This window comes from Arvicanthis niloticus, chromosome Y (genome assembly GCF_011762505.2).
Source record: "Arvicanthis niloticus isolate mArvNil1 chromosome Y, mArvNil1.pat.X, whole genome shotgun sequence".
Lineage (NCBI taxonomy): Eukaryota > Metazoa > Chordata > Mammalia > Rodentia > Muridae > Arvicanthis > Arvicanthis niloticus.
Genome location: NC_133431.1, coordinates 9,142,649 through 9,157,619, shown reverse-complemented (window position 1 = coordinate 9,157,619; position 14,971 = coordinate 9,142,649). Strand labels below are relative to the sequence as shown.

The following is a 14,971-nucleotide window of genomic DNA, read 5'->3' as shown; positions in this document are numbered from 1 at the left end:
AGTTTGTTCTTTCTTTCTTTCTTTCTTCCTTCCTTCCTTCCTTCCTTTCTTTTTCTTGATACAGATTTTGTTTATCCTCAGCTGCCCTGGAACCCTATCTGTAGTCCAGGTTGTCCTGGATCCCACAGACATCCACTTGCCTTTGCCTCCTAGGTGATAGGATTAACGGCATGTGCCACCACTGCCTGGCTGTGGTGATAAATTTTTAAAAGTCAGCTGTAAAAAGCAACAGAAATCCTAGAAATAGAAAAATGTAATTTAAAATCATTCCAATAATGCTGGAGGAGGAAGGAGGGAAATTGGCAAGCTGGACAGAAAGCAATTAAAAGGCTGTGTATAGCAAGGGCAATAATCTGCAGAGTGAAGAAAGAGTCTGGAAGAAAAAGGCTTTTGTTAGTTATATTATCTTTGAGAAGATTAATCCTTAAAGAACTCCAAAAGTACCCAAATGTCCCAGTCATTGAATAACCAAATGAATTGAAAACAAAAACAGATCTCAAAAGACAAAATATGGGTACTGGGGTGCTGGCTCAGCAGTAAAGAGTGCTTATTGCTTACTACTCTTTTGGAGAACTCTGGATCAGTTTCCAGCACCAACATGGCAGGGAGGTCTGAATGAAGCTGTCTTCTGACCTACCAGGCACACACATGGCACACATTCATACATGCAGGAAAAATACACATACACATACAAGTTTTTAAAAATGAAATTCATATGGCCAATAAATATGTGAAAAAGTGCTGGAGAGATGTCTCAGTGCTTAAAAGTATTTGCCAACATGTCTGAAGACCTGAGCTTATAGCACATGGGTCCCACAGGGTGGGAGGAGAATTCACTTTTACAAGTTGTCTTCTGATTCCCACGTGTGTACCATACATAACACATGAGCAATGTGTTATGCTTAGTCATCAGGAGAAATTAAAATTATATCAAGATTCCATCTCCGGGAGTGAGTGGGTGAGTGATTGGGTGCGTGGGGGAACACCCTCATAGAAGCATGGGGAGGAGGGATGGGATAATGAGTTTGGGGGGGTTGAGAAAGAGAATAACATTTAAAATGTAAATAAAGAAAATATTCAAAAAAAAGAGCACTGACTGCTCTTCCATAGGTCCTGAGTTCAATTCCCAGCAACCATATGGTGGCTCACAACCATCTGTGATGGGATCCAATACCCTCTTCTGGTGTGTCTGAAGACAGCAAATGTGTACTTATACATAAACTAAATAAATCTTTTTTTTAAAAAAAAGAATATTTTAATTTTTAAATTCCTGATTATTATATATTTCTGTTCATAGGAATGTTGCCTGTAGCTGAAGCTTGCCTCTGTATTTAATTGAAAATTGCTTTGAGCACCCAATCCTTTCTCTGCTGCTCAGTGCTGCAAAAAATGTTGTTTGGAGCCTTTGGCAGGTGTTTATTGTGAATCATAGATTTTGAATATTGGAGCAAAGCTCTACCATCAACTCTATCCAACTATCTTCCCTTGAAAAAAAATATCTTGGCCTGCTATTCCATCTTACTAGAAATTGAACATGTCGTGCCAGGGAAATGTTAGTGATCCCCAAAAAGACACACACAGGAGCTGATCTGATGCAACTCCCAGCAGTGTCTTTATCCTATTTGAGCTAGCTTGTCCCCATCCCCAATGCACCAGCATCAGCCAAGACTGTTTTGGTGGTGGTGTCTATTGTGGAAAGACTTTATTCTAAGCTCAAGTGTGGAGTTGTAACAATAGCTAAGGTGGGAGGAGTAAGGAGAGAAAGAGAATAAGTAAGAGGAGGAGCTGGGGGAGGGATGAGAGAGAGGGGACAGGAAAATTGATGTGTGTATGTCTCTAGCAGTCAAAGGTAGTTGGTATATCTAGATTGAGTATTGGATATCTAGATTGGTGATTGTATGGACATCTTGTTTTGATCATTACCAAACTTATAAAGCCGTTGGATAACCTAAGCATTAGAGTCTCATTTGTACTGAGCCCATGTGGATGGTGGGATGGTCTGGGTTCAGCCAAGCATTGTGAAGACAGCGAGGGAGGTTGGCAGAGCCATCTCCCATGCTGGCGTCTCGTGGGTGGCCGGTTTGGTGTATCTCACTATCTGAGCAGATGGCTCGAGCTGAGCATCATAGATACAGTAGGTCCTGGCTGCAGGCCTAGGCTGGTCATGAACATGGTGGCTGATTAAGAAAAGCCTGATTGAATGCTGCCATTTTAATCTCTCTTGCAATAGGGAGGATGTGTGCGAGCATCTAATTGGAAAGCTGCTGTGGCCTTTAACATAATTGGCTGGTGCTGGGAGTCGCATCATAAACTTAACTTCACCTCCCCTCTGCATTAGTGGTTGTTAGGCATGGACTTGTAACCCGAGGAGCAGGTTTGTTAGGGGAATAACCTGGAGACCCTGGTATTGTTGAGAGTGTAACTTGAAAACTCTAGCCTTGTTTGGGATTAGCCTAGAGAGTGGAGCTAGGCTTGAGTTTTGCTGGGGAGGGGGCAACTTACAAACTTATGCTAGGTATCTGAGTTGCCTAGAAGCCTAGTTTCTATTCCTGTAAAATGCCCCTGGTATTATACATGCACCAAGAATTTCCTGGTACAGGCCCTGTAATCAAGTGACTGAGGAAGAAATAACTAGGCCCTGTTTTTCTAAGGGTCCTGACTGTTATGCAGGCCCCATCAAGAAGTGAACAACTGCAGCATGAAAACATGTTTCTGGGACAATCCTGAAAGACACCAGTAAAGGGAAATCACCACAGTTCAGAGCTTCATGCAGTAGTCATGTTCATGCATTTGTTTGGAAATGTGTGATTATTCATTGAATCATCAGCTATAAACAGTGGGATGGCTTAACTGTCAGAGACTTGGAAACTGAACGATTAGAATATTGATGAGAAAGACATGAAAGGAAGAAGTATGTGGATAGATCTCTCACAATGGGCAAAGGATGTAACGATACTGATGTCCCATGTTAATGCTGATCAAAAAGTAAGTTCAGCTGAGCAAACATTCAGTAACCAAGTAGTTAGGGTGATCTATTCTGTGGGAAGTCAGCTGTGTACATTTTTGTGTATCTGTTCTTGTACAAGGGGTAGCTCAATTATTTTAGGCATAATTATGACCTGGTACACATATATTGGTTTTTCTTTTGGCTGGAATAGTAACTTTTAGGCATTATTATGACATGTTTTTTTTTAATTTGGAAATTATGCATGTCATAAGAAGTTATGATTGTGTGTGAAGTTGGCATGGTTTAGAGTTGAGATTGCTGTCTTGATTGTTAACTCTATTACATCTGGAATTTACTAAAACCCCCAAAATGACCTTAATCTGAATCTTGATAGTGGAAGACACAGCTTTAATCTAGATGTTTGAGCTGAAAAGCCCCAGCTCTAATCTGATCCATGACTTGTACTGCAAGCCTATATAATGACATGGAAGGAGAAGGTTGTAGGAGAAGCTGAGGTGAGAGGAGTAAGGAGAGGAAGAGGAGGAGTAAAGGGAGGAGGAGAAGGAAGAGGAGGAGCTAAGGGTGAGACAAACAATGAGAGAGTGGGACATGGAGGCTGATGTTCACTTGTCTGTAACAGTCAAAGGTAGTTGTTACATCTAGGTTGGGTACTGGGTTACACCTCTGATTGTAATGGCATCTTGTTATTGATCATTACTAAATATATAAGCCTTTGGATAATTTAAGCATTAGAGGCTCATTTGTACTGAGCCCGTGTGGTTGGCAGGATGGTCTGGGCAATGTCCAGCCTTGCAGTGACAGAGTGGAAAATTGGCTGAGCCATCTCACACGCTGGTGTCCTGTGGGTGGCAGGGCTGGTGTTTCTGGCTGCCGGTTTCTGGCTGGCCATGCAATATGGAGGCTGAGCTGGACAGAGACTCTGCAGTTTAGACAGTTGGCTTAACCAGTGGCTGCTTTTTTTAAAATAATTGCTACAATGGAAGGTGTTTGCTCTTTAGCTGCTTGCTCTCACCTTGATAGCAAGTCCATTCCTTCACTGACATTAGGGCAACCTTACTTGGAGTTCCAGCTTGTTCTAAACTTCTAAGCTGAGACATCAAGCCTTGTGAACTGAGCAACTACTGGATCCTTGCACTTGGCCTTTATAGCTAGTTATTGTTGAATTAGCTAGGCCATCACAGCCCTAAGTCTTTCTAAATAATACCCTTTAATAAAGAGACATTTATTCAATTAGTTTGGTATTCTATAGAACTCTGACTAATATACTAGGCAAGCACTGAATACTTTTAGAGCAGTTTGGCCACCAGAACCATCTCAGCTCAGATACAAATTCAAAGTGGCCACCTTCCCTTAAGCTTTTGTTCAGGTGATGCTTTGATGCTGGGCTGTTACAGCTATTGGAAAAGAAAGTCAATAGCAAAAGTGGAAAAATGTAACACAAATAATACAATTTTATGAGGACCTCAGATAGAGAGATTCAATATTAAGTGAGGAATGGGAAACCAGATATTTTAGCTTCTGTAGGCTGAGACCTGGCACCCCTACTCACATGAAGATCAGGTGACAGGAGATTCTTTTAATCCTTGATTTTACAGCACCAGTCTGGTGACCCATAAGGTTTCTTGTCCCACACATTGACTCAGTGATTCACTGCCAGTCTCAGAAATCAGATTCTTTCTAGGGATCTTCACAAGAATAAAGCAATGGAGGAAACACTTCCTCAGTGTGCTGTGAGATCTCCAGCAGTTAAAGTGCAGCACTAACTAACCCTCTCCATTCTTAGCCTTGCAGAGCCTCACTCTCCACCAGATAAATGTAAACCCTGAGGTAGGCTCTATTCTCTCCAGCTAGTAGTAAAGTTCCTTCCAACATTGTTTTCTGCATGTTCACCATTCTCTTACTCACCTTTGTGTGGCGATGGGCTGTGAGAAGCAGCTGGGTGCTTGGGCGAGCATAAGCCTGGAACTCCAGACCCTTACTTGAAGGTGGGCATTCAGCTCTGCTCCCTTGCCCTGGTTCTTTTCATTTAGCTTCATCCCTCCACAGCCCCACCCTCAGAGAGGTCTATGGTTATCTGAGGAAAAAGCTTCAGGTCCTAGAGAGATTTACATACTAATGGTATGCCTGAAGGCCAGAGGGTGGAGCCAATTAAGCATTCTTCCTCAGCTTCTTCCCCCCTTCTCCCTCCCTATTTAACTCAGGTCTGCCCTGGGTTTTATGGGATTGCACATCCAAATCCAACCACCATCTGCCATGACATTAAAGCCTGTAAAAACCCAAGGACTTTCTCGTGTCATTGTGGCCTCGACATGAGGAAGAAGGACAAGGCCTTTAATGATGCCCTAGAGCTGCAGCCACTATGCCTAACTTCCTGCCTGGAGGAGCCCTCAGCATTCCCAGCCACAACTACCCGCACCCCTTCACAACCAAGAAGGTCTTTTCAAATGTATATGTCATCTGATGGGCCTAATATGCATTGTTATCCTAGATGTGAGGTGACAAATTTGTTGCAAACTGATGATCAGTGATCCTGTGGCTGGATCCTGAACTCACAAGAGTCTTCCATGGATGTGTGGCAGTGTAAGACAATTAGCATGCCTACCTCATGTAGCTGGCACTACAGGTTTGCAGAGTTTTCTCTTTGATTGGGAGTGATCCAGAACACTTGGTTGGAAGGACAAAAGTCAAGTGTAGTGTGGGCAGGAAAGATGTGTTCTCCATTAAGAAAATTTGTTACAGTCTCAGAGGATGCACATTACAGCTACAACCTCTTTAACTCAAATTCTGGAGAATCTGATGCCTGCTTCTGGCCTCTGTGGGAATTGTATGCATGTGGTACAAAGACATTCAGCAAGCTGAACAACCACATATTATTAATTTTTCTTTTAAAATAAATGTTATTTTAATTGTTATGTTCTGTAAAAAAGTGTTCATTGTTATCCACCTTGCCTGTGTAGTTTTTATCATGGGGACTTCTCTTCCATGAACTCTGTTCTCTTGAACTCTTATTTAATTTAAAAACATATTGATAAGCTGGGCAGTGGTGGCACACACCTTTAATCCCAGCACTTGGGAGGCAGAGGCAGGCAGATTTCTGAGTTTGAGGCCAGCCTGGTCTACAGAGTTAGTTCCAGGACAGCCAGGGCTACACAGAGAAACCCTGTCTCGAAAAACCAATGATATATATCAATTGATATATATATATATATATATATATATATATATATATATATATATATATATATATATATAAATGTATATATATATATATATGTATATTGATCAATTGATATATATCAATTGATATATATATCAATGTATATATGTATATATATATCAATGTATATATGTATATATACATATACATAGATAGATAGATAGATAGATAGATAGATAGGTATGATAATTTGTAGAGTTTTTGTTTAATGTGAGCAAAGACCTGGTCTGATTCACAAGTATTGTACAATTAGACTTACTGCCCATGCTTATAACCCCAGCACCCAGGAGCTAGAGCAGAAAGAAAAACATTTAAGCACATATTCAGGCAGGACACAATGAGTTTGAAATCATCCTGGATCACAGTTCATCACTAATTGCATGGAGTGAGAACAGCACATAGGCCTTTCCAGGCATCAAATGATAACTCTTGTCAGAAGGCTTCTCTGTAGTTCTCTTCCTCCTCTTCTTCCTCTTCCTCTCCCTCCTCTTCTCCCTCCTCCTCTTCCTCCTCTTCCTTCTCCTCCTACTCTTCCTCCTCCTCCTCCTCCTCCTCCTCCTCCTCCTCCTCCTCCTCCTCCTCCACTTCTTCTTCTTCTTCTTCTTCTTCTTCTTCTTCTTCTTCTTCTTCTTCTTCTTCTTCTTCTTCTTCTTCTTCTTCTTCTTCTTCTTCTGCCTAGGATCACATTGAATATTGTATAATGATTGTAGTTTTCAAATATCCTAAACTTTGTGATTTTTAGCATAAAATTTCTCTACTTTTCCTGATGTGAACCAAATTGGTGCTTCTCTGTAAACTTCAACTTACAAAATGAGAGAACATCTCATGCCAGTTTCAGTGGAAATTAGATAAATGCAGAATACAGTGAAGTTCCTCGTGATGTAGGATCTTTTATTTCTGTGTGTCTTTGTGTTTTTGAGTTGTGTGGGTATCTGTGTTCATTCCATGTTTGCATGTGTGCATGTTGAGCAGTGTCTGTGTGTCAGTGTGTGTGCTTGTGTGTTTGTGTGTGTGTGTTTATGTGTGTGTGTGTCTGTCTGAGTGTTGTGTTCATTTGTGTGTGTGTGTATCTGTGCATGTGTCAGGGTGTTTGTCTGTGTGGGTGTGTTTGTTTATGTGTCTCTCTGAGTGGTGTGTGTGTGTGTGTGTGTGTGTGTGTGTGTGTGTGTGTGTGCATTTGATGACACTGGTGCTGGAAATTTTTATAGTCTTTGTATACACAATATGATAGATCCAGGCATGTTAAAGAAATAGATATATCAAAGTCACAAAGGGTGATATGCACGACAGATTCCCTCATTCCCAAGCTTTCTCAATGGATCTACATGTAATCCATAACTCACACAAAACATTAGTTCCAGTCAGCATCTTAGGTTTTTTTCAAGGGTCCATTTTATGTAACTCAGATCCTCCAGTTTGTACAACCACCACAAATACCTGAGCTACCTTCCTTACCTCATTTGAAGAAATGAATGTATGTCAATGTGTCTTACATTCCTGTATTTAGCCTTTCCCATACTTGAGGTTTCTCACAACTTCTCCTGTCTTTCCATGAATCCATCACTGGTGATGTTGTGACAAAATGAATATGAGTGGGCTGGCACTGTAGTCACCTTTGAGAGGATATCTGTCCTTTTTGGTGTTTGTACAATGGATCCTTCTACGCTGTTAAACTCACCAAAGGGGTGATATAGAAAGAGCAGCAGTTATGGTACCTCAGAGAAGAGTCCTTCTAAGGGGACAAATTCAAACAAAAGAGATGACAAAGACTCTCCAAATAAGACAGTGCTGGAAGGCAGCACACATGGAAGGATTCTGTTATGTGATTCAGGTAACATTCATAATACACAAAAGCCAGACTGTTAGGACCATTATATTTCCATTCAGGATGTTGTTAAGAACATAATTAGGGCAGCATTACACTTATTATAGGAAGAAAATAGGCAAGAGTACCACCTAAAAACCAATGTCATGCTTTGTATTGGGTGTTAGAAGACTGATTTTTTTTTTTTTTTTGGCCTTCTTGTAAGGTCAGTAATTTTATAAAAAAAATTGAGGAATTTTGGACAACCCCTTATTAAGTTAGATTCAACTACTAATTCTCTTCTATTACACTCTTGTAGTGTATGAAGAATTAAATTTTGAAGAAATACTCCTAGCATCATTTTTAACATGGGTTATGTTTTACAAGGTGAAATGTGCATCTATTATGAGTTGGACAATATTCCATAGCCCTTCACAAAAGGATACAACTTGAGCCGTTTGCTTCATCAGAACCCTGCATGAAGAGCAGGTACCTGCTGCTCCTACATCACATTTAAATCAGGGAGCATTCATGGTTAGTGTAGTGAAGGACACAGTCTATTAGTGAGAACTACTCTTTGATCATGAGATGGTGTTCTATTTTGGTAAATATGGATTTTAGATTTGGCCTCAGTATTTAATAAGGCTGTTCAGTTTTCCTCAGTTGTATGTAGACCCTGCCAAGCTGAAGTAAGCAAAGGGCTTTTCTTTCATCTCGGATATTTAGATGCATCTATATATGACAAAGTGAATCAAGAGTGGGAACATATTTTCTAAATAACATTTCACAGGATCAAACGTAATTTTTGAGGACTCTTGTCCCTTCACTTGCTAAAGAGACACACTGCATTCTGGAAGTGATCATGCTTTACATATGCCTGCTTAAGATTACACATTTAGCAAAATCAACTTCTGTTGACCTTCTTTAAAGGTCTGTTAAAATTTCATGTCTAGGTTATCACTTGATCTTTTGAAGAATCTCTGTATCTTCAAGCTTTTCTTTGTACTATTTTCCCTCTTAGTGAACATTACTTGAAAGCCTTGCTTGGGCTAAGTGTGACTGCCCATAGAAGCTCTGAGGGAATCATCCCTGTATTTTGACTCTCCTCAATGTAGACTGGACACAGGATAGAATAAAACTTAGATTACCACCAGTTTGTCATAAATGTTGATCTGAAGACAGATACTTTAATCCCATAGGTATTTCCCAAAACTTTTATGTCCTAAGTGACTTAAATACCTCATTTATTCCTTCAGAACTTCCAACAGCTTTGTATCCTTTCTTTTCTTCGCATTTGGGAAATTTCCACCGTAATCTATATATAACTCTCTTATTGAAACCATTTACATGTTTAGATCATTCTAACATTTTATAAATGTTAATACCATAGCATGCAATGGGCTTAACAAAAAAAAAAAAAAACGAAATCTATTGTGAGAATATATATTCAGGGATGGGAAATAAGCAATCTATATCCCCTCTTTCTAATTTCTCAGTTGCACCGTATTTCAAAATTATCATAGTTCACCCTAGGATAACAGTGAAATAATTCATTTTCCATACAAAAAAATTGATAAAATATTTTTTCTGAGACTGTAGACATCCTAAAATCAGTCACATTAAAAATACTTTACTCAGTACATATGGAGACAAATTTACATTACCTAAATAGTTATTCCCCTTCCAAGTTGTACAAATACTGGCCAGCCATGTCATGTCATGGTTTTTTTTTTTTTTTGCATAGAGGTTTAGTAACATTTAAAAAGCCCTGGTGTGATTATTTTAATTTAACAAAGCTGAAGGTATGAAAATGGCTGTGGTTTAATTTAGAAGATAAGCCCTGTGCAGTATCTGCCTATCTTTGTATATTTATCTGTTTTTAAAGAAGATTTACTGCATATAGATATCTTTTAAATTATTAACATGTTTATGCCAGCATAAAATTTAAAATATGTATATATCATAATTAAAGTCATAGAAGTGTTTGTCTTGTATGAGTGAGGACAATGTCCAGTATTAATAACATCTTCTGATCTAGGAGTAGTAAACTCTTTAAAACATGTTACCTATTCCAAGGAAAGAATCAGACCCATATTATCATTTTATATTTATTGTCCCTGTGTGGATATATTGACTTAATATATTTTTGATCTTTCATATCAATATTTAAGTTTATTTTCGTTAGGAACAAAATGAACTAGGATCATGTTAAGTTTAATTTAATTGTAATTCATTTGCTATTAAGTACATGATATGAATAACAAACCATGTCTCAGGTGTATATTCTACATGTAATTAATAAAAAGTGAAAATTTATAAGGCATGACTTTGTGTCTATTGCTTATCTGGGATTTCTGTTTCGGAATTTTCATTGTCAAGTGAAAACTTCACATAGAAATCTTTAGTAAGCCGGGTGGTGGTGGCGCACGCCTTTAATCCCAGCACTTGGGAGGCAGAGGCAGGTGGATTTCTGAGTTCGAGGCCAGCCTGGTAAACAGAGTGAGTTCCAGGACAGCCAGGACTACACGAAGAAACCCTGTCTCGAAAAAACAAAAACAAAAAAAAAAAAAGAAATCTTTAGTAAGCATATTTTTAGGTTGGGCAGAAAGTAAACCAGACATGTTTAGAGCAGAAGAGTACTGAGGGCATTTTATCTCAGAGGAAAATTAACTGCAGCAATAGCTGACAGTGAGACCCAGCATAGGGTAGCATGAATGTTCTTTGCTGGCAGCATTTTGTGTGGCTCTTGGCAACTTATCCTTTGATTATCTGTGGGGTTCTGTGAATATCAGTCTTTGCTTCCTTTGTTAGTATGCTAGTTTTGGAGGCAAATGGCTGGAAAAACTTTAGGTTATTTTGAGAAGCCTTTCTCTAAGTAAGAGAGAAGCGATCAGAATAAGAATAAAACAAAACATCAAGATATGAAATGAGCCGGGCAGTGGTGGCGCACGCCTTTAATACCAGCACTTGGGAGGCAGAGGCAGTTGGATTTCTGAGTTCAAGGCCAGCCTGGTCTACTGAGTGAGTTCCAGGACAACCAAGGCTATACAGAGAAACCCTGTCTCAAAAAACAAAAAAAAAAAAAAAATAAGATATGAAATGAATACCTTGTAGGCCTGATATTTCTTCTTTGTGTAATAGGGATAATATTGACTCAGTAGGACCATCAAGAATAATGGTGGCCACCTTAACCTTAACCCTGAGCCTAACTCTCTCCTAACCCTTACCTCTGAATTTCCTAATGTCCTAAACCTCATTCTAGAAACCCTTATCCTAATTCAAACCATAACTGTTTAATACCCTAACCCTAACTCAAATCCTGCTTGCTGTGGGGCATATTTCTTAATTACAACTTCTGAAGTGAAAAACCTTTATTAATCTTGCTCTTTTGATATGTTCAGATCCACGTTTAATCTGGGCTACAGATTCTTTTGACAACCCACATATATAAAGGACATTGAACAGGGTGGTGTTTTGTTTTTTGTACTTGCCCTACCTTTTTTTTTTAAAAAAGGTGATTTGTTTGTTTATTTGTGTTTTAAAACTGGTATTAGTAAGCACTTATCTCTTCCAAATTCTGGTATACACTGAAATCAGGTCTAATATCCTGCAGCATAAAATCAACCAGTCCTTGATTTTCTAATTTACCTTGTCCAACAGCCTTTACTGAGACATTCTATTAAATAATCTTTCTATATACAAAGATTCATTCTCTCTATAATTTGAGCTATGTTTATCTACAGAATGTGTACTAATAGAACTGTTGTTTTTCTCTACTTTTCCACTAATGAAGATGTGCTGGCTACCAATATTGCTCAACTGTGTTTCCCTTATGGTTCTGGCTTTCTTTATGGTTGATTGATACCTGTCATCTCTTGAAAGGGAACTGCAGTTTCCCTGAGCCCAGCATGAAGCCACAAAATAAGTCTCTTGTTTCCTAAAACTTCTCTTTAGTGTTAATGGTGTTAGCATTCTGTCTAAAACTCTACCTCACAGTTATCTGATGACAGCCAGGTATCCAGCCCCCCACAGATTTAAGAGAGACTGAATGTGTTCTATGTGTATGGAGGGGAGGTATGGAGTAAAGGGATGTCTCAGCAGACTCATGCCTCAGGCTGAGGTATCTCTTCTCCCTGAGGGACCAGCCACAGAAAGTACAGTATAGAATATAGATTATTTAGGACATGGGGAGGGGAGTTAAGAGGCAGAGAAAGGCAGAGAGAGGCAGAAAGTAGAGAAGTAGAGGCCAGGCATAAGCATGTGGAGAGAGGGGGGGAAGGGAATGGGAGAGACTGGGGAATTAATGAACCTAAGAGGGCAAGAAGAAATCAAGATATCAACAGAGAGAGGAAGGGGCAAGCAGCCACCTTTATAGTGGGTCAGATCTATGTGGCTATTGCCACGTAATTGTAGAAAGGAGAATACCTAGCTGTTGACAAGTAACTGGGGTAAAGTTTAGAGAGAATACTAAGAAATAACCACGACATTCTTCCTCCTGTGGGTCAGATTGATACCTCCACTGCACACTGAGTACTGGGCTATGGAATCTGTTCACCTTGATACAGGAAGAAGAAGGCAAGTGCTGTGAGGAAAGCTCAGGTAAGGTCTGGAGTCAGGTCCTGGTAGGTGCAGGATCATTGCTCTCAGAGGGGAGGAGCAGGCAGCTGAACAGCCAGAGCTGGAATGCTGGGTTCTCCCCCAGGGCTGGGTGGGGTGAGATTCCTCTTAGAAGACAGAAACAAATGCTAATGAAGTGCAAACCACTACTGAGCTCTGGAAAAGGTCTGACCTTGGTCTGGAAGCACACTTTAACCTTGAGGAGTAGTAACACTCACTGGCCAATCGAGGATTCCAGGAAAACCTGCCAATCAGAAAAGGAGGTGGATTCTTCCAGGTGCCATTCTTCAAGTTCCTGTTTGCTGTGCAGGCTTGAATGGTCATCTGTGCCCTTCTCTCAGCTCTGCTGTGGGTGCTGTGTGGAGACCTCAGTGAGGCCCTGGAATCTCGTCATGGTGAGCACAGGGTCACTGCCCACAATGGGCAGGGGCAGGTGGCTGAGCAGTGGGAGCTGGGGTGCTGGGTCCTCTCTGGGGCTGCATGGGAAGCATCAGCAAGATGTGACCACCTGTGAGGTCCCTGGTGATGTCCCTCATGTGTTAGATCAGGAGGTGACCTCTGAGTAACTTCACTATCATGGCTGATTCTGAATCTGCCCAAAGCATTTGGACCAGTTGCTTTCCTGTAGAAACACGGGTGGTTTCTCTGACTCTGCAGCACATAGGGCCAAATCCTTTTGTCTTTTATAGTATACATTAAGAAGACAGGTATAGCTGGGCAGTGGTGACTCATGCCTTTAATCCCAGCACTTGGAAGGCAGAGGCAGGGGGATTTCTGAGTTCAAGGCCAGCCTGGTATACAGAGTGAGTTTCAGAACAGCCAGGGCTACACAGAGAAACCCGATCTCAAAAACAAACAAACAAACAAACAAACAAACCAACAAAACCTGTTTTTAAGAAGTCAGGCATAAATCTAACAGATCTACTCTCATACATTACTTGCTTTTGTTTTGTTTAGTTTTTGTTGATTGTTTTGGTTTTTTTGTTTTTTGTTTGTTTAGTTTTGTTTTGTTTGGCCTCATCAGCATCCATATCTAACTGCTATACATCTCAGCTAAGATCAACCTTAGACACCTTGGTACCTATTTTTGGTCTCTGGCACATCCTAAATGTACCCCTACACCCAGCCAGCTGCAGATTTTGATTCATTTTCCCCTCTGGCCCTCTCTTGTCTCTCACCACACCTGTTGCTGGTTCTCCCCAATTTCCCCTTTCTTATCTGTTCTCCCGTGCAGTTCTCTCTCTTCCATCTGCCTCCTATGATAGCTTTACTCCCCCTTCTGAGTGAGATTAAACTGTACTCATTTTGGCCTTCCTTGTTGTTTAGTTTCTTTGTGTCTATGAAGTGTAGTGTGGGTTTCCTGTATCTTATGCTTATTATTCACTTGTGAGTACAAACATGCATGTGCTTTTAGATCTGGGTTACCTCACTGAGATAATAATTTCTAGTTGTATCCATTTGCCCGCAAAATTCATGATGTCATTGTATTTGATAACTAAATAATGTTTCATTTTGTAAACGAACCACATTTTCTATGTTCACATTTTGGTTGAGCAGCATCTGTATTATTTCCAGTTTCAAGTTGTTATAAGTAAAATGGCTCTGAACTTAGAAGTCCCTACTCTAGGTCACCTGCCTTCACAGAGTTCCTACTGTATCTTCTGTTTGTCCCTTGAGAGGGTGTTGGCCCCTGGGTATCCATGATGGTGTATCAAGTCTCTATTGGGGTAGGTGCATCCTCTCCACTGAGGCCAGATGTGGCAGTCCAGTATGGGAACAGATTCCAATGATAGATAGCAGCTTTAGGGACTGATCCTGCTACAGGTGTTGTAGGACCATTATGAAGACTGAGCTGCACATCTGCTACTTACAGGCCATCGGTCCTTTGTCCACCTGTGTGTGTTATTGTTTTTGTCTAAGTTTCTTAATGGCCGCAAGGGTCAAGGTTAATTGAGTCTGCTGGTCTTCCTGTGGAGTTCCTATCCTGTTCAGGGCACTCAATCCTTCCCCCAACTTTTCCATCAGAGTTACCAAGGTGCATGCAATGTTTGACTGTGGATCTCTGCTTCTACTTCAGTCAGCTGCTGGATGGAGCCTCTCAATGGACAATTATGCAATGCTTCTGTGTGGGAGCATCAGAGAGTATCCTTAATAATGTCATAGATTCAAGCTTGTCCATGTTGGTCTCCAATTGAATGAGTTTTCATTGTCCACACCTTCAGTCTCTGCTCCAGCTTTATCTCTGCATTTTTTTTACACTGGATAAATATTGTTCTGGGTGTCTCCAGTGTTGTGGTTGAATCTGATCCTTCAGCTTTTTTCTCATGCTCCCATACATTCCCCATTTGGACTCTGTCCCTCAATC

General features: G+C 40.4%; 1 protein-coding gene across 1 annotated transcript in view; it reads left to right on the top strand.

Moving 5' to 3' along the window:
• The window catches only part of LOC143437290 (uncharacterized), a 362,341-nt gene that overhangs the window by 183,642 nt on the left and 163,728 nt on the right, over positions 1-14,971 (top strand). The window lies entirely within an intron of this gene.